Genomic DNA, 18892 nt, shown 5'->3' with positions numbered 1-18892 from the left:
TACCCCCTTCCTCCTCCCCCCTCCCCGACATACCTCAGAGTGGGCTGGGGGAACTTGACATAATATAAAAAAAAAGGTAGGAGAATTGAAGAGGAAATAATCTGCTGCGTTCTGTTTTATTATAATTGTCTTAAAAGTAAGGACCCGTGAAAGACACATGATGAAACCTCAGTACAGACCACATTTCCAAGGCCCTTAGCCGTCACTCAGGGAAATAGCTTGGGGGAACACAGAAGACTCTAGCAGAGTTTTTTAAAATCACTGTTTGTCTGAGCAAGCTCCCAGAGATAGTGATTTCACTTCATTTTCTATAACAGGATTTTGTCCCAGAACAAAGCAGTATCTCCCCCTCCCTGCCCCCCCCTTTCCAAATGAAAACCACTGCTTAGGCAAAGGGAAAGAACCGCCCCCCCCCACACACACAGAGTCAGTCTCTCTCTCTCTCTCTCTCTCTCTCTCTCTCTCTCTCTCTCTTTCTCTCTCTCTCTCTCTCTCTCTCTCTCTCTCTCTCTCTCCCCCCCCCCCCCTTGTACGGAAATGGCAGTTTTAAATCTGAGAAGCCCCTATTGCTCAGTAAAGAATCATCTCAGGTGAACCGTGTGCCTCCAGACACATTTAGTTCCTTTCCTTTGAAGAAAGAAGTGGGCAATCTTCAGCTAGAATGTGCCTGATGTATGTGGTACAGGGAAATGCAGATTGCTGTTTGCTGCTGTCTTGTTGGGGCTGTCTGAATCCAATTTCTTCACACTTCCCACCCCCAAATCCTTTCTTCATGATGTTTGGGGTATGTTTCTGCTTATGTTTATCAGTAGCCTAGCTGATTGGAATGGAAGCTGATGCCTTTGATACACAAAGGCAGAAAGTATTTTCTCACCATTCAAGTGCCTCTAGACAACTTGCAAAGATTCCAAAGGTGTCCTAGTAAGAAGCATCTGGGACACACGGGTGGCTACTCTGGAAATATGCTAGATTTATGGAGTTATAGATTTAGAATTAGAAGGGTCTTTAGAGGTCATAAGACCATAGATCCAGAGCTCAAAGTTACCCAGGGTGGGGAATCTAATCCATTCCCTCAATTTATACAGGAGGAAACTCACTTCTTACGTGACTGCCTTTGACCTCTCCTAGCTGTGTGACTTATATAAATCACTAACCTCACTAAAACTCAGTTTCCTCCTTTGTAAAATGAGGGTATTAGACTAGATGGCTTCTGAGGAGTTGAGCAAGGTCCTCTGCCTCCAAATCCAGCATTCTTGCTATTATACCCTGCTGCTTCAGTTTCCTCATCTGTAAAATGAGAAGATTAGACCAGGCGATCTCCAATTTCCTTTCAGCTCTAAATCTATGATCCTATGAAGACTTCCCTATAATCTAAGGGAGTTAAAATAGATAAAAGTTATATTATATTAAACCAAAGCACGCAAATTGATCCTTTATTGTAGGACTTCTTATAGCTAAAATGGAATTTTCTTTAAGAAGTATCCATTCTTGTAATGAAGCAAGTTCAGGACAGTGGAATGAGTTTCTGATAGCAGTCCAAAGAGGAAAACAAATTTAGCCTGTAAACCATTTTCCAGATGATTTTCTGCTCTTAAATATTTTTCTCCTTTTATTGTTGATGCGTATCTAACATGCTTTGCTCTCTCCTATCCACCTCCTTACTACTAAAATTCTTTTGAAGTCATGTCTATTGTCCTTAAAAACTGGAGGAGGAGGGATTTGGACGGGGAAAAAGAGTCTGTTCAGTTCTCTGGTCCATGTTCCTGTTTTTAAAGGTTCACTTTATGACCTCTGGCAGTCAGAGAGTAGAGGGAACAGAAAAGAAATATTAATTGATGATGAATTCAGATAGATTTGAAACCAGCCATTGGCATAGATGAAGGGAGCCATGTTCCTTTTGTACTCTGTTCTAGCCATCATGTGCCAACACGGGCAGAGGAGATGCAGTAACGAGATCTAATAATAGCATTGTAAGTATTAATTAGTTGATGATTGAAAACCACTTTGAAGATGAAAAGCACTAGACACAACAGTGCTAAGTAATATTAATTCTCCCAGGCCAGCAGAAAGGCCCATTTTGCCATTAATGATGCCTTATCAACTCTACCTGAAGGCTTGTTCTGAATGTATTATAATGTTGAGGTCTCCCTGCTTATAAATCTGAATTATCAAAAGGTTATCAGTAAAAAACATTTAAAAGGCAGGCTGAGCACTCTGGGAAATTAGTCCTCCATGTGTCGAGTCAAGGCCCAGTTTGCTCATTTCAGCTTCCTGAAAAACAAAATTGCCTATTGGGATGAAGATGGGCATACTTTTTCCAGGTAGATTCCTGGAATCCAGAAGGGATACCGTATGTGATTTAGATTAGGGCCAAAGATAATGCCAGCTCCCTGGGGTGTTGGAACTGGGTTATGAGAGCCAAAAGATGTCTTGAAGAAACTTTTCTATTTGGGAAACCTTTCATCCATTGCCTTTTGCTCCATTTGTACTATTTCATGGTGCACACGTTAAATTCTCATTTGGGTTTCAAATATTTCCCAAGATGACCTCAGTGAAACTGAAATCAAAGCAAGCTAAGTATATAATAGAGATGGAGCAGAGCTTCTGTTCCTACTAGCTACACTTCACAGCATCTTTTGGGATGAAGCAACTAGAATACCCCTCCTTATTTAATATTATTATTGCAAAATCACGATTGCTATCTTTTATCTTCCGAGGACCCTGGGTCTCTAGTAGCCACTAAGTCTATATCTCCATACTCTTTTCTTTACCCTCAGTTATTTGCACCCTGTACTTAGATCCCTTTACTAGATTGCCTCTCCTTGCAAAGCAACTTTTTTCATTTTCCCTTGCCCCTGTAACATGTCGATAGCTTCCCTTATCATGAGGAAGTCAAGTGGCATTGGGGATAGATCACTAGACTTGGAGTCAGGAAGATTTGAGTTCAGATCCTGCCTCAGGCTCTTAGCAGCTGAGTAACCCTGGGAAAGTCACTTGATTTCTCTCTGCCTCAACTGTCTCATCTGTATAAGGGGGTTAATAATAACTGCTACTTCAGGTTGTTGTGGATTTCAAATGACTTAATTTATTAAAGTGATCTGTAAACCTTAAAGCACTATATATATATTTATTAGCTATTGTTATTTAGGATAATTATAGCCATCTTGGTTACTGAGAATAATTTTATTTGTGGGTGTGAAGTTGGCTAAAGGTATCCATTTCCACTTGCCCATTTGTGCCTAGAGGCAGCTAATGGTGCAGTGAATCCAGCGATAGGAAGATCTGAATTCAAAAGTGGCCTCATTTCTTATTAGATGTCTGACCCTGGGTCAGTCACTTAATCTTAGTCAGTTTCAGTTTCTTCAAGTGTAAAATAGAGATAATAATAACACCTATGTCCTGGTGTTGTTGTGAAGATCCGATGAAATAATGTTTGTATTTCTATTTTTTAATTCTATTTATTCTATTTAATTCTATTAATTTTATTATGAGGGATCCTCCAATCTATGAAGCAGTCCCTAACTATTACACAATATTAAGAACCTGCCTTCTTCCATTATTGACTTGTGAAATCTCCTTACCTTTTAGGTGTTTGCAGAGGAGGATACATACAAGACCCTCATTTCCCTTCCTTGCCCTCACCTTGCACTATAGTAGTAGATCTGTAAAGGGAGAACACTGAGTGGCAAGGCTATTCAACTTTATTGAACAGGTAGCTGGCAGCTCTCTGTTCATAACAGGGCAAGATCCTCCCGAGCTCAAATTGGACCTCCCCTTTAAAATGAAATTGTTAACCAATGGATCTGACCATTTTTCTCTTCTGCCCACAACCTTCAAAGGCTCCTTATTACTTACAGAGTAATATACAAATGCCTTAGTTTGACATTTAAGGCCCCAAAATTTCTCTCCAATTTACTATTTTCACTTAATTTCATATTAGTATTCTACTTCATAATGCTACATTTTAGGCAAACTGAAGAATTAGCTGTTTCCCAATTTCATCCTGTACTTTCTTACCTTAGTGCATTTGCATAGGTAATAGTCATGCTTGGAATGCACTCCTTCCTCCTCTGTGCCTCTTAAAATTCTTCTCTTATGAACCAGATCAGGCACATTTTGTATATATGACTAGAGAAAGAATTGTTAACCAAACAAGCAGTTGAGACAATCACAAAAGATAAAACAGACAATTTTGGTTACATGAAATGGAAAAAACTTATGCACTAACAATGAAATGCAACTAGGATAAGAAGAGGAAATGTTGATCAGCAAAAAATATTACCATTATTATTATCATTAGCTATCTCTGATAAAGATCTGATATCCAAGATATATAGGGAACTAGCCCGAATATCTAAGACAAAGAGCCATTCCCCAGTGGATAATATGAACACACAGTTCTCAAAAGAATTGCAAACTATTAACAACCTTAGGAAAAATTGCTCCAAATCATACATGCTAAGAGGAATACAAGTCAAAACAATGCTGAACTTTTCATCTCCCATTCCCTAAATTGGTAAAGATGACAGAAGATGGGGATAGTATATTTTAGAAGGCTGCAACAAAAAACAAGAAGAATAATGACAATTGATACAGCTGTGAATTGTCCAGCAATTTTGGAAAGCAATAGAATTATGCTGAGAAACAAACTAAAATATCTATATACAGAGATCCCACTGATAGGCATATAACTTAAGAAGGTCAGTGACTAAAAGGAGGGTCCCATGTGGATCAAAATATTTATAGCAATACTTTCTATAATGAAAAAAAGCAGGAAACAGAATATATGGCCTTTGATTGGAGAATGGATAAACAAATTGTGAGACATTTCATTTTTAAATGATATGAAAGATTATAGTGTTATAACAAATAATGAATATGAAGAATTCAGATAGAATAAGATACATGAATTGACATAAAATTAAGTGAACAGAACCAGGAAAATAATGTATGCAATGTCAACAACAAAGTAACTGGAAACACCAAGACAAGAAGGAAACTAAATACTTTGTAATTATAATGAACACACTTGTCATAGGATCACAGATTTAGTCAACAACTTCATTTTACAAATGGGCAAACTGAGGTCTAAAGAAGGTAAGAGTCTTACCCAAGTTTATACAAGTGGTTAGTGACAAAAGCAGAGTTGAACCTTGGTCTTTTGACTCTAAAGTCAGCACTTGGTCCTCAAAGAATGGGTGAGAAAATAGCGCTTTCTCCTTTGCAGACATAGAGGATTATGGGGAAGAGACATGCATACATTGTCAGACTCAGTTGATGTGTTGATTAGTTTTGCTGGAATGCTATCTTTTTAAAAATTCTTTTATGAGGGACAGTCCACTAGGTAGGAGAGGATGACAGAAAAAGAAAAAAAATCAATAAAATTAAAGATCAGGGAAAAAAAGAAATTCTCTTCTGTTTTCACCTTTGTGAAACCTTCTCTAATATTTCTAGCTGAAAGGGAACTCTCTCCCCAAATTTTCTCAGAGCACTATGTCATTATCTTTCCTTTGCCCTATCACATTCTGCTTGTATCATACCTATTTTTATAAATATGCATCTCCCCCAAAAAAGCAGATTATAAACTCCTTGGGCTTACAGAGAATGCCATTTTTTGTTTTTGTATTTCCATTGCCCTGCATATATACTAACAGAGTATGGGGCCACTGGAACTTAGCTGGGGCTGCTCCAGAAAGATGAAAAGCGTGATCTTCATATATATAGAGTGTAGGAAATGTGCAGCTAGCTACAAGGTACCTTTGGTGCTGGTGCACACTGGTCAGACCAGCCCATCTTTGTAACAGTATCACAGCAGCATTTGGAAGAGTAGAGAAATAAACTCCAAAAGCTTGTAATGACTCCAATGTGATTGTCTGCCTTTTCCTCTACTAATCTTGTCATGTTGTACATGGTCCTGGCATTTTTACCTTTTGAGAAAGAGGCTAGGAGTTCATGTGTCATGTTTGTGTTCCCTTGGGTATATCATATGGTCCATGACAAGGTCTGGTACCGCTCTAGAGCCAAGCCACCAAGTACACCTAAGAGCAGGTCTTAGGGTATACCCCTTAGGTAGGGTATGACATACCCTACAGATTCAGCCTGGGGCAGGTCCTTTATGACCGGGTTCAATCCCTTATCTCTGGGGAAAATTGCCCAGATGTGAGCATTTCCCTGACAACTTTTTTTTTTTCAACTCTTTCACCTTCCATTTAAAAACCACAGTACTCTTCTTTGCATCTTACCATGCTCACATAATTGATAGTTTCAAGATTTGGCATATAGCATTGGGATTCAGTGAAGAGGTACTCCAGCATAACTCTTCAGTGTGTATATCTGAAACTTGAGGGTTAGTGTTGACAATCCTAGCTCCAAATTAGAAACATAAGCTCATAATTTTTTTCAAGTAACAAGTAGTTTTTCAAATCAGTCTGTCCTCCCGCTCCCCACTGAACAAATTAAAAACAAACTGAAAAACAACCCCCTTGATACATAGCTGCATCGTCCAGCAAAACAAACCCTCCTCCATTAGCCATATCCAAAAAGTTATGGATCTTACTGTTTTTTACATTCATCACTTCTCTGGCAGGAGGTGACTGCAGCATCTCACCTTCATTTGTTTGAATTCGTGGTTTATCATTGTGCTAATCAGTGTTCTAAAGTCTTAGTTGTTTTTTCTTTAAAGTTGTTATTGTATAAAGTCTTCTCCAAGTTTTACTGTCTTCATTTTCCATTAGTTTATAAAATTCTTCCCTGTTTCTTATGAAACCGTTCATTTCATCATTTCATATGGCACAATATTCTGTTTCATTTTCATACCACAATTTGCTTAGCCATGCTTTAGTAGGAGGACATTTTCTTAGCTTCTAATTTTTTTTACCACTATGAAAATAACTACTTTAAATATTTATGTACGTATAGATTCTTTTCCTTTGTCTTTTTTTGATTCCTTTAGGTGTGTGAGACTACTAGTAGGATAGCTAGGTTAATGGGTATGTATGCACAGTTTGGTAAATTTCTGGACATCATTTCAAGGTGCTTTCCAGAATGACTGGATCAATTTTTCAGCTCTACCAACAAACTCCTGGTAGTGGACCTGATTTTCCACAGCCCTTCCAACAACTATCATTTTCTGCTTTTGTCCTCTTTGCTAGTCTGATAGATCTGACATAGAATGTCAGAGGTGCTTTAGTTGGCATTTCTCTAATTATTAGTGATTTAGAACATTTTTTCATGACTATTGATAGTTAAAATTGCTGATTGTTGATAATTTAAAACTGCTTTGATACTTTGAGCATATATCTTTGGTCGTATACTTTGATCATTTATCTAATGGTGGAATGTCTCAGATCATGCATTTTCAAGTGAAAGTAGCCTTAGAGTCTGTCTAATTCAAACCATTTTTTTTTAACAGATAAAGAATCTAAGTCTTAGAGATACTAAACAACTTGTTCAAAATGACACAGAATTAACTGGTAGAACCAAGATTTGAACCTGGATTCTTTGACCCCATATTTACTATTCTTTAACCTCCAATAAAATTACTTTTGAAAATATTTACATATTAATTTTGAGTTGAAAATACCCCTCATGCCCAAATCCACTGTTTCTTCTCTGATACATTAAATAGCTCTGTCATTTGAGAAAATTCCCAAGTGCATTTTGTCTACCATCAGCAATCTTACTAGACAATTGCAAAAAGATGTGGAGAGGACTGGTTTGAAAGTGGCATTAAACTGAGCCCCAGACCCTGGCTGCAGTTTTTATAACAGTAGAAGTAAGAGAATGGGTATTGAGGTTTTATGGCAGCAAGTCATTCAAATTCCCTGAGCCTCAGTTTCCTCATTAGATGATGGGAAAAAATTTATGAAATGAAGGGATTGGACCTTGTGACTTTGGATTTCCCTTCCATCTCAAAATCTGTGTTCCTATGATCCTAATGGGAGAAGGAAATGGCCAACCACTCAAGTATCTATGCCCATAAAAACCCCTATTTGGGTCATGAAGCGTTGGACATAACTGAAAAACATCTGAATTTTAATGATCTAATGCTTGCAATATTTACTTCACAGTGTTATTGGGAGGAAAATGTTTCGTGAACCATAAAGAACGTAAGAGCCAGATTGGCGGGGTAGAGAAAGCTGACATCAGGATCAGGAAAGATTGGAGTTAAGTCCTGTCTCTGACACTGTCTTTGTGATCTGGGTTAAGTCACTTAACTCTTTTTGCCTCAGGAAACTTTCTAAGATTACAAATTGCAGAGAAGGTGCCTGCCTATCACGGTAGAGGGAGATACCTCACTGGAAATTTCCTGTATCAAAGAATGTCTCATCTCTACCCTTCCTCCCCTTGAGTATAGCGAACTATATGAATGTGAATTGTTATTATTAATCTATTATTATTAGAGGTAGATAAGTGGCACAGTGGATAGAACACTGGATCTGGAATCAGGAAGACCAGGGTTCAAATCCAGTCTCAGACACTTACTAGCTGTGTGAGCCTGGGCAAATCACTTAATGCTGTCTGTCTTGGCTTCCTCATCTGTAAAGTGAGGATAATAATAATGTACCGTCTGCCTCCCAGAGTTGTTGTAAAGATCAAATGAGGTAATATTTGTAAAGTTCTTTGCAAATTTTAAAGTGCTATATAAATGTTAGCTATTATTATTGCTTATTAATGCCTTTTCCACTAAGTAGGTGGAATTGACTTTGGGTTCTGGAAGATTATGCCAGCCAAGCACATGTACTGGCAGGGTTTACCAAACTGTCCATGCGTTGAATGTGGGCTCCATATTACCTAACTGTAAAATGGTAATGATAATAACACTTACCTCTCAGGGCTGTTGTAAGGATCAAATATGATACTATTTGTAAAAGTGATTAGCATTTGTGCCTGGCACATAGTAGGGGCTCTATAAATATTAATCTTCTTTACCAGTGCAAGGCGTTCTTGCAGCATTTCTGATGTCTTAGCAGGCAGTCTCACTGGAACCTCATCCTAACACTCTTCACTCAAGAGTGGAGTGGACTTGAATATAAGTATCAGCATCACTTGAGCCTCATCAGTTATGCCTTGGTGGGATGGGCTTGAAAAGAACACAGCTAGCTCCTAGGAACTCTCAAGCCAATGGGATCGTTCAGCTATGTGTGTACTCCGTGGAATCAATCAGAGCCCAGTTGAATTCCCCTTGTTTTTTCCCAGGTATCACTTGACTAATTCAAGATTTTTATCAATGATTTCAATGAAGGCATAGATGTCATACTTGCCAAATTTGCAGATGACGTAATGTTAGATGGGCTATCAAATGCACTGGATTATAGAGTTGGGATCCAAAATAGGCTAGAATATTAGGTAAGATTGAGTAAAAGAAGATATTTTAGGCACGAATCAAGGATTCTTTGCCTTAAGTCTGTGGATAGAATTCAGGTGGTCTGAGAATTTGGATGGAAAAAAATCACATTTTTTACTTTCACTAACTAAAATTTAACATTTCCCTCAATTATGAATCACAACCCCTGCAAAACTCAGAGAATTCTGAGAAGGGGTCCATAGGCTTACTCAGATTACCAAAGGAGTCCATGACACAAAAAAATGGTTAAGAACTCTTGGCATAAATAGAACATTTAAGAGTCTGACTCTGGAAATCATGGAAGCTAGTGGTATGATTGGACATTCAAAAGGCTAATGGACTGCATTAAGGGAGGCACAGCTTCCAAGGAAAAGGAGAGGAGAGAAGCTCTCTACTCTGCCTTAGTCAGAAACATCTGGAGTACTATGTTTAGTTCTGGACACCCCAGTTTAAGAAGGTTATTGATAGGCTGAAAAGTGTCCAGGAGATCAGAATTATGAAGGGCCTTGAATTCATGACATGTGAAAATCGATTGCAGGAACTATGGTTATTTAACCTAGAGAAGAGAAGGCTCAGAGGGCCCAGGATAGTTGTGTTTAAGTCTTTGAAGGGCTGTCAGGTGCAGGAGGTGTTACATTTGCCCTGGTTGGCCCCCGAGGGTAGAACCAGGAACAATGAACAGAAGTTGCAAAGAGGACAAATTTAGGTTTGGTGTCAGGAAAAACTTGCCGCTGATGAGAGCTGTCCAGAAGTGAATGGGCTGCCTCACAAGATGGCAGCCACCTCCAATCCCCTTGGAGGTCTACAATCAAAAGTGTGTGGCTACTTGCCACTTGCGTTATGCTGAGGATTCCTTTGGGGTGTGGGTTGGACTGGCTAGCTGTTGAGTTCCCTTCCATCTCTGAGATTCTGTGATGCCTTAGAATTTTGGAGGACCACAAGCTAGCACAATGACCACAACAGCTGATCCTGTCCCTGGCTATATTAAGAGGACCCCAGTGTAGAGCAGCACTTCTTAAATTGTGGGTTGTGACCACATAGGGGTTCGTGAAAAATTTGGCAGCAGCAAAAGGTTTCTGAACACTCAACGATCAAAAATTAATTCAAAATCGAATGCGTAATGAATCTGAAGTGTTTCTGCCAGCACTTGCCTATGTTGCATTCTGCAACTTCACTGCAGCCTTGGTTCTGAACACAAAGCATGCACACTCTACACTGTGCATGCTGTCATACCACACAATGCCAATGAATGCTGCTGAAAAGTGAAAAGGGGTCACAAGTGGAAAAAGATTAAGAAGCCTTGGTGTATAGGACCAGAGAAATGGCAGTTCCATTTTACTCTAACCTGGGGTCAGATGGTGCCTGGAACACTGTATTCAGTTCTGGGTGCCATCTTTCCGGAATTACATCCTGGAAGATGTCTGGAAAAAGATAGACTGGAGAATATGCCATATAAGGTTTGGTTAAAGGAACTGGGGATGTTTAACCTAGAGAAGAAAAAAATTAAAGGGATAGCACACAGTAGGTGTTTTCAAATATTTGAAAGTCTATTCTGTGGAAGAGAAATTAGTCTTGTTCTGGTTGGCTTAACATTCAAACCAAGGAGTGGAAGATGCCTAGGCAGTTTCAGTCTTGATTTAAGGAAACTTCTCAACAATGAAAACTCTCTAGAAGCAGAGTAGATTGCTACAGGAGGTAGTCGTTTTCCACCTCAATGGTGGTTGGTCTTTGAATAGAGGCTGAATGGCTATTTGTTGGGGATGTTGTCAATTTCAGCTTGGTCAAAAACATGACTTCTGAAATCTTGAGGTTTTGTGATTTTCTGAAAAAGTTGCTGATAAGAGCATTGAATGTGGACTCCCACCCTCCTAGGCAGTGAATAAAAGCTGATTTATTAGATCTCTTTGAAGAGATTTTTTTTTCTTTTTGACACTTCATGGTTCTGTTCCACCTTATGAAAGACTATGGTTCAGACTTGGTAAATGTTCATGCTATATTCTTGATATTTCTCTTCCACATTCCCCAGACCTAGCATTTCCTGCAGACTACATGCCTAGATATATACTCGGTATATAAACTCTCTGCTCAGCACCACTGCCATCTTCCACCCCTACTCCCTACCTAAATCAACACCAGTGGGTCTGGTAAGGCTGGGCTGTGACAATAATGTGTCTGTCTTGGGTAACATTAAAGAGAGATTAGTCATGAAGTACCAGAAGCATCGTACTATAGGGGTCCTTTCATAAATAAGGATTCCACCCAGCACATAGCCCAGGGACAGTGTTATAAGGTTATAAGGGCAATAAGAAATCAGTTACCATGCCAATTGCCCAGAAATGTCCGGTGGAACTAGGTTTGTAGAGTTATCTTTCACATCATCTGGGTTAGAAGCACAGTGCCCCTGTGATCTGGGAAATCCGTGTAAAAGTTTTTGTACCAGAGAAGATGTCTGAATTTTTTTCTTTTTTCTTTTATGGGGTGTTTACAGTACCTTATTGTAAAAGTTGAGTTAAGTGTTTGGTCATGGGCTCTGTGTCACCTGCTGGCCTTCACGTGTTGTCTGTGGCTTCCCCCCAAATTCCGTTTTAATGCTGACCCTTGATATATCAAAACCATGATGGGGAAAGTCGCAATGTGGAAGGGACAACTGTAAACTCTGTAATGGTTTGTCTTGGCAACTCGTATGGTTCTGGGGACAAAAATATTTGTAAACTTTAAAATAATATAACATTCACCTATTTTTATTATTGTTGTTGTCATTACAGAATCTAATAAATTACACTCAGAGATTTCTTCATGAGAAGTTTGTTATCTAACAAACTGAGTTAAACTCTACATTGATTACTTTGGTGACATTTTAGTTTAAACTAATACTACTCTCTCAGATCATTCTTTTTTGCAGAAGGAATTTGGTTTTGATGCGAAATAAAACATGCAAATTCATGTTCTGAGTGTAGAGGGAATAAAGAGATGGATGGGAATTAGGCCCATCCACTGTCCTGCTGAAATGTTCCTAAGTTCCATCAGCCAACCAACAAGCAATCTTTAAGCTCCTCCTAGCACTAAGCACCATGCTAGGCTCTGGTCTTACAGAAACCAAAAAAGAAATAATTACTGTTCTTGAGGAGTTTGTATTCCAGTGGGGAGACAAGTGCAGAGAGAAGCAGGGGTTTGCTAGCAAATGTTTAATGATCAGGCTCTCTGGAAAAAAGAATATGTATGCCCACATACTTTTTAGTTTAATCTGTATTATCAACACTTTTGTAAGTGTAAGTAAGCAACAAAATGGCAATAACAATAATATCTACCATTAGCCAGCTACTTTGCTAAGCACTTTACAAATATTATCTCATTGAGCCTCACAAAAACCCTGGGAGGTAGGTGCTATTATCATCCCCATTTTTCGATGAGAAAATTGAGGTACAGAGAAGTTAAGTGACTTGCCCAGGGCCAGTATGTGTTAGAGACAAGATTTGAACCCAAGTCTTTCTGGCTCTGATTTGAGTTCTTTATCCACTACTTCACATGGTCTCTATAAATATATACAGAATGCGTGTAATAAGAATAAATACCAATAAATACAAGGTAATTGGGGGAGGAGGGCATTAGTAGATAGAGGGCTGGGGATAAAGAATTTGTGCAGAATGTGGTACTTGAGCTGTCTTGAAAGAAAGGAAGGATTCTATGAGGTGGAGATGAGGAGAGGGTGCATTCCAGGAGTGGAGGATGGCCCGTGCAAAGGCTTGGAGACAGGAGATGAGGGCAGAATGTAAGGAATAGAGAGAAGGCTTACTTGACTGGATCACAAAATTTGTTGTTGTTCAGTAACGTCTGACTTTTCATGACCCCATTAGGGATTTTCTTGGTAGAGATACTGGAGTGATTTGTCATTTCCATTTCTAGATCATTTTACAGATTAGGAAACTGAGGCAAACAGGGCTAAGTGACTTGCCCAGGTTCACCCAGCTAGTAATTGTCTTGAGGCCAGATCTGAACTCAGGTCTTCCTCATCTCAGGCCCAGAGTTGTAGCCACTGCACCACCTTGGAAGGGACCTCTGAGATAATCAAGTCCAACCTTCCCTCATTTTATAGATAAGAAAACTGAGACCCAACAAGGTTGAATGGCTTGTGCACGGCCATATAACTAGGAGGAAAAGTTTGAGGCAAGATTTAAACCTAAGTCTTCCTGACTCCAAGTCTAATGTCCTACCCATAATGACATGGATATTTCTGCCTCACTCCTTATTTCTCTTCCCTTCTGTATGATTCATTCTTTTGTTTTCTAGCTTTTCCTTCAGGTTGGGCATGAACATATTTCTCCATACTCTCTCCCTCCTTTAGCCAGGCCTACATTTTCCTTAGATTTTAGGTTATATTCTCTCTTTTGAGGTAAGAAATGAGGGAAGACTGGAGAAATGTTACTCCATTTTCTGTAGAATGCCATTTCTATAAGCTAGTAACTGCAAATTCAATCCATTCCAATCCAACCCGACATAGTCCTATCCAACAAATACTTATTAATTGTCTACAAAGAGTGAGGCCCTTTGCTAGGTTCAGGGGCTATAAAGACAACTCCCTGCCCCCTAAAATACCTCCTCCCTTTTACTGCGGGGACACAATATATAAACAAATGAATATATTTGGCAAAATTAGAGGAGGAAGAAGCTGGTACTAATAACTAAGGGGGTCAGGAAAGACATCTTGCAGTGGATGGCACATGAGATGAGCCTTGAAAGATGCCAATTATTCTAGGAGAAACATGTGAGTAGAGGCTTATTTCTGGCATAAGAGGGAGAGGGGTGTAGCTGATGCAAAGGCAGGGAGGTGGGAGATATGCTGAGTCTGATGAATAACAAGCCGACCCATTTAGCTGGTTGGGGCTCAAGAATATTTTTGCTTCAGCTTCAGTCAACATCAATCTCCACTTTCCTGGGGGGGGCACCTCATTATTAAGAACTTCTAGACCATACCCACTGGCCACAATGGGCTATACCCAACAATAAAGTTACTGGCAAACTTATGATCCAATTAAACGCTGACCAGGAGACTGTAGCTGTCTACAGTTTCAGTCTTTTTGAGCCTTCAAAGTTAACCACCAAGACATAGCTTATCAGCATACTTTATGCTTCTTGCTGACCAAGGAGAAGAGAAGTATTTTACAAAGGATAAAGGAGTCAGATGGCAGAGCTGCCTAGGGCCTGGGTCTTTTCTGAGCTGAACAGCTCTCCTGTGACTCATTTTCATTCATTAAATGGAAAGAAGTCAATTTGCCTTTCATTTTCTGATCTGAAGAACTGACTACACTCATGCCTGGTGGTTTAACCAGTTGGTCTGGGTACTGATTTATTTATTAAACAACAGCTAAAGAGTGTGGAGGCAGTAACATTTTAATGGTGGACTGGATCTGTTTTCAAATTACAATTAGAAAAGACTGGGTTAGGTCTAGGTCTAGACCGAATTGTGAAGTCATTATAGTGAGTCCTTGATGTCTTGCAGGGAACAAGAAGAGAAGTGGATGGTACCATTATAAAATTATATTTGGATCAGAGAAAGTTTTCTTCACAATTAACTTTAACTTAAAAAAAATAACAAATCTTTCCATTCCTTCAGAAAGGAAGGAAACAGGAATTTATTTAATGCTTTCTATGTGAAGGACATTGTTCTAAATGCTAGGGATACCAAAATCAAGCTAAATTAAATATAGTCCCTGCCCTCAAGGAGCTTACATTTTAATGGGAAAGGACAAGACAAAAGGAGCTGAAAAGCAGAGGGGTGGGGGAGGAAAGGCAGTGAGGGTACCCAGTGGGGGAGCATGATTTTGAAGTCCAGAAAGTCAGGGAGATTTCTCTCTAAGAAAGGAATAGGAAGGGAATGAGAGAAGGATGGCCTGGGTCACTCCAGAAAATGCAGGGACCAGGAGGAGCTCTCCAGTGGGAAAAGGGTTAAAAACCTTGTGGAGGGATGCCAGGGTAAGCAGGATTCAGGAACGGTAGGATGCTGCTAGGGATCAGGCCCCAGGAGCTAAGGGAAGTTCCAGAATGTAGTAATTGAGGCATCATTTTAAAGTCCAAAAAGTAAAAAAAAAAAAACAGGTTCAGGAGGTACCCCCTCCCCTGCCAATATACCCCATTGGGAAAAAAAAGAAAAACAAATTTCTTATAGCAAATATTGATAGTCAAGCAAAACAAATGCTCTCACTGAACCTCTTTAAAAATACATGTCTCATTCTGCACAGAGCCCATCACTTCTCTGGGTGGATAACGTGCTTCATCATTGGTCCTCTGGAATCCTCAATGGTCATTATGTTGATCAGAGTTTTATAGTTTTCCAAGTTATTTGTTTTTTTACAGTGTTATTATTACATCGCTTATTCTCCTGATTCTGCTGACTTTATTCTGCATCAGTTTATAGGTCTTCAAAAATGACTTGTTTTCATATCATTGGGATGGTTTAAATTCTTCTCTTGCTCTGTTCTCCATCAGTTCATTTAAGTCTTGCCATGTCTCTTTGAAATCATATTTCCACATTTCCTACAGCACAATAATACTGCATCCCATTCTTCTGTTGGGATTTGTCCAGAGAAGTTTCACAAGGCGATATGTCATCTTGCTTATCCCTGTCATGAATTAAAAAAAGGTGTTTCCTCACCAGGAATTCCCTCTACTAATGAAATCATAGGTCAGGCCTTAAAAGGGAAAAAGGAGATCAGTAGAGAAGAGCGTTGACTCTGGAGTCTAAAGAACCTGGGTTGAAATCATGCCTCTGAAGCGAACTTCCTATGTGACCTTGGGCAGGTCACTTCCCTGAGCCTCAGTTTCCTCATCTGTAGGATGAGGGATTTGGACTGGATGATCTCTGAGGACCCTTCCAGGTCTAGATTCAAGAACCTATGATCAGAGCTAAGAAGAAGAGTGCCCTGGGTATCCTTTACCCTTGCCAAAGAAATGGGAGAATGAGTGAAGAATGTCAGAACAGGAATGGGAAGCCAACCTTTGATCTTTACTGGAGGACCAATAATAATTCTAATTTTGGTTCACATATTGGAGGTAGAAATAGTCAAAGCATTACATGGCACTTCCACGAAAATCGGATCAGGGGAATGCTCAGTATGCTGTTAGCAGTAACCCATTATGTTTGACCTTAATACCCTCAATCAGATTGTTAGATGAAAGAGGACTATTGGGTGAGTGGCCTTAGTTCTAGCTTAGATAGTCTTAGATAGAAAAAAAAAGTGCTGGTTAATAAAGCCAGTTAGATTTATTGTGTATATGACAATAGGGAATTCTTTGAATCACATAATCTCAAGGGCCTTTGGGAACTTGGACGAAAATGGAGTGCATGCTGAGTGGAATCAGCTATAGGATCCTCCCGAAGGGGGAAAATGATACAAAAGCTCATCATTCTGGCATCTCTTGAGGGGCTCAGTAAACAGCCTCTGAGCTTCCTTGACACCATAGGCATGGGACAGGAGAAGTCATGGACTGAAACCTCAACAGATGATTTTGGTGTGGGCCTTAGTCTTGAGAGCCCTTGGCAACCCAGAATTTTGATTCTAGGTTTAATTCAACTTTCAGATTTAGTGAGATAAGAACTTTCTATTCCTAAAATCCAAGTTTGACCAAGCTCAAGAAATACATGAGTGGCTCCCTATTGCTTCAAGATTAAAATAAAAATTTCCCTTTGGGGCTTTATTATTACTTTGCCATCTGACACAATCCTGTAGGATTGTGTCAGATGGCAAAGTAATAAGAACCTACATATATACATTTATGTATATAAAATCTCATTTGATCCTCATGCGATCTTGGGAAATAGATGCTGTCATCATTTCCCTTCTATAGATGAGAAAACTGAGGCCATTAGAGATTTAGTCAGGATCACTTGACTAGGGGGTGTCTAAGCCAGAATTCAAACTGAGATCTAACTGACTCCAAGACCAGGACTCCATCCATTTTACCAATTAGCTGCTTAGGTATCATTCAACCAAGGTGATGTTCCCTCTCTGAGGCCCCTCTTGATGTCTCCCACCTCTAAAAGATCTGTCTTCACTGGCATTATCTTATTTTAGATACATATACATATATCACAGTCATGGCTATGATGATTTAAGGAGCCAAACCTAAGAAAAAAAGTATAATCCATGGCTTCTTGGAAAGTGCCCCTTAAAAACTTGCCATGGCTTCTTGGATATGTATGTGGCCTGTAAAGCTCCTTCTAGCTCTGAATCTATTATGGTTTGAATCATATGGGCTGTACAATTGTAGGTAAACCACTGACCTATTCTGAGCCTTTGTTAGATGGCATCATGAATAGAGCACCAGGCCTGAAGTCAGGAAGATCTGAGTTCAAATCCAGCCTCAGACACTTACTAGCTGTATGACCCTGGGCAAGTCACTTAACCTCTGTCTGCCTCAGTTTTCTCAGCTGTAAAATGAGGACACCTCCTAGGGTTGTTGTGAGAATCAAATGAGATAATATTTTTGAAGCATTTAGCACAGTGCCTGGCACATAGTAGGTGCTTAATAAATGCTTGTACCCTTCAAAGGTCACCATTTATTAGGGGATTTATAGGAGGACATGGATAAGAGTGCAAGAAAGTAATAAGGGTGCATTATGCACATTGTGCACACCTACATTGTGATCTTTATCATTGTTTTTCTGGGGAGAGGAATCCAATCTAATGGGATCCCAGATCCATGGAGGTGTGATGGATTCGTGTGTGTGTGTGTGTGTGTGTGTGTGTGTGTGTTCCAGGGCTGGGGGGGGAGAAAGCAGGGTAGATAATAAACAATTAAATTCCAGTTCTGATTCCCCTGCACTGTTTGGTTTCGATATTGAGTGTTATTTACCTCCTCCCAGAGCAACTCAATACAATGGGAACATACTCTATCACACTCTATAGAGAGGCTGTTTAGATAGTCTTACATCTGATTTATATTTAAGGGGCATAAAACTAATTGCAGAGAGATTGTGCTACGAAAACACTAAACCTGAGGGACATCTACGTACAAATGCTTTTACAAACTCTGGGAAGACTGCTGAAAATTGAGACCTTCAAAATTAATTTTCATAACTAGAAATAAGGGCGTTTTTAAGAGTCCTGGATGGATGCAGATACATTACACGTACTTCCCGGACAAAGTTGCTGCTACCTGAGAATGTCTTGTTAATATGAGATTGGAGCCCAGGATTGTAAGCAGTAATAAGTGTATCCATTTACATTAGCATAAAAGAGACGGTGATGGCGTAAGGAGAGTAAACAGGTGGATGGCTGACGGTCACTTAACATGTTAAGTGATAACTGAAGTCTGAGGAAATTGTGTGGCAGCAAAGTCAATTGCTTGCGCACTAACGGGCCCCTAATTTTTCCTTGATGCGTAAGTATGCTGGTATAGGACTAGAATCTTCCTTTCAGAGGATATCATTTTCATCATCTTTTAAAAAAAAATAAAATACTTCCTATTGCCTATCATAGAAGTTGGCAGGACCAGTTGTATTTTAAGGCACCCTGTTCTGAGGTCTAGCTGCAGAAAGGAGGTATGGAT

Source organism: Vombatus ursinus, unplaced genomic scaffold (assembly GCF_900497805.2).
Source record: "Vombatus ursinus unplaced genomic scaffold, bare-nosed wombat genome assembly UNPS02005264.1, whole genome shotgun sequence".
Lineage (NCBI taxonomy): Eukaryota > Metazoa > Chordata > Mammalia > Diprotodontia > Vombatidae > Vombatus > Vombatus ursinus.
The sequence above is the reverse complement of the archived record's forward strand: the minus strand, read 5'-3'. Positions refer to the sequence as shown.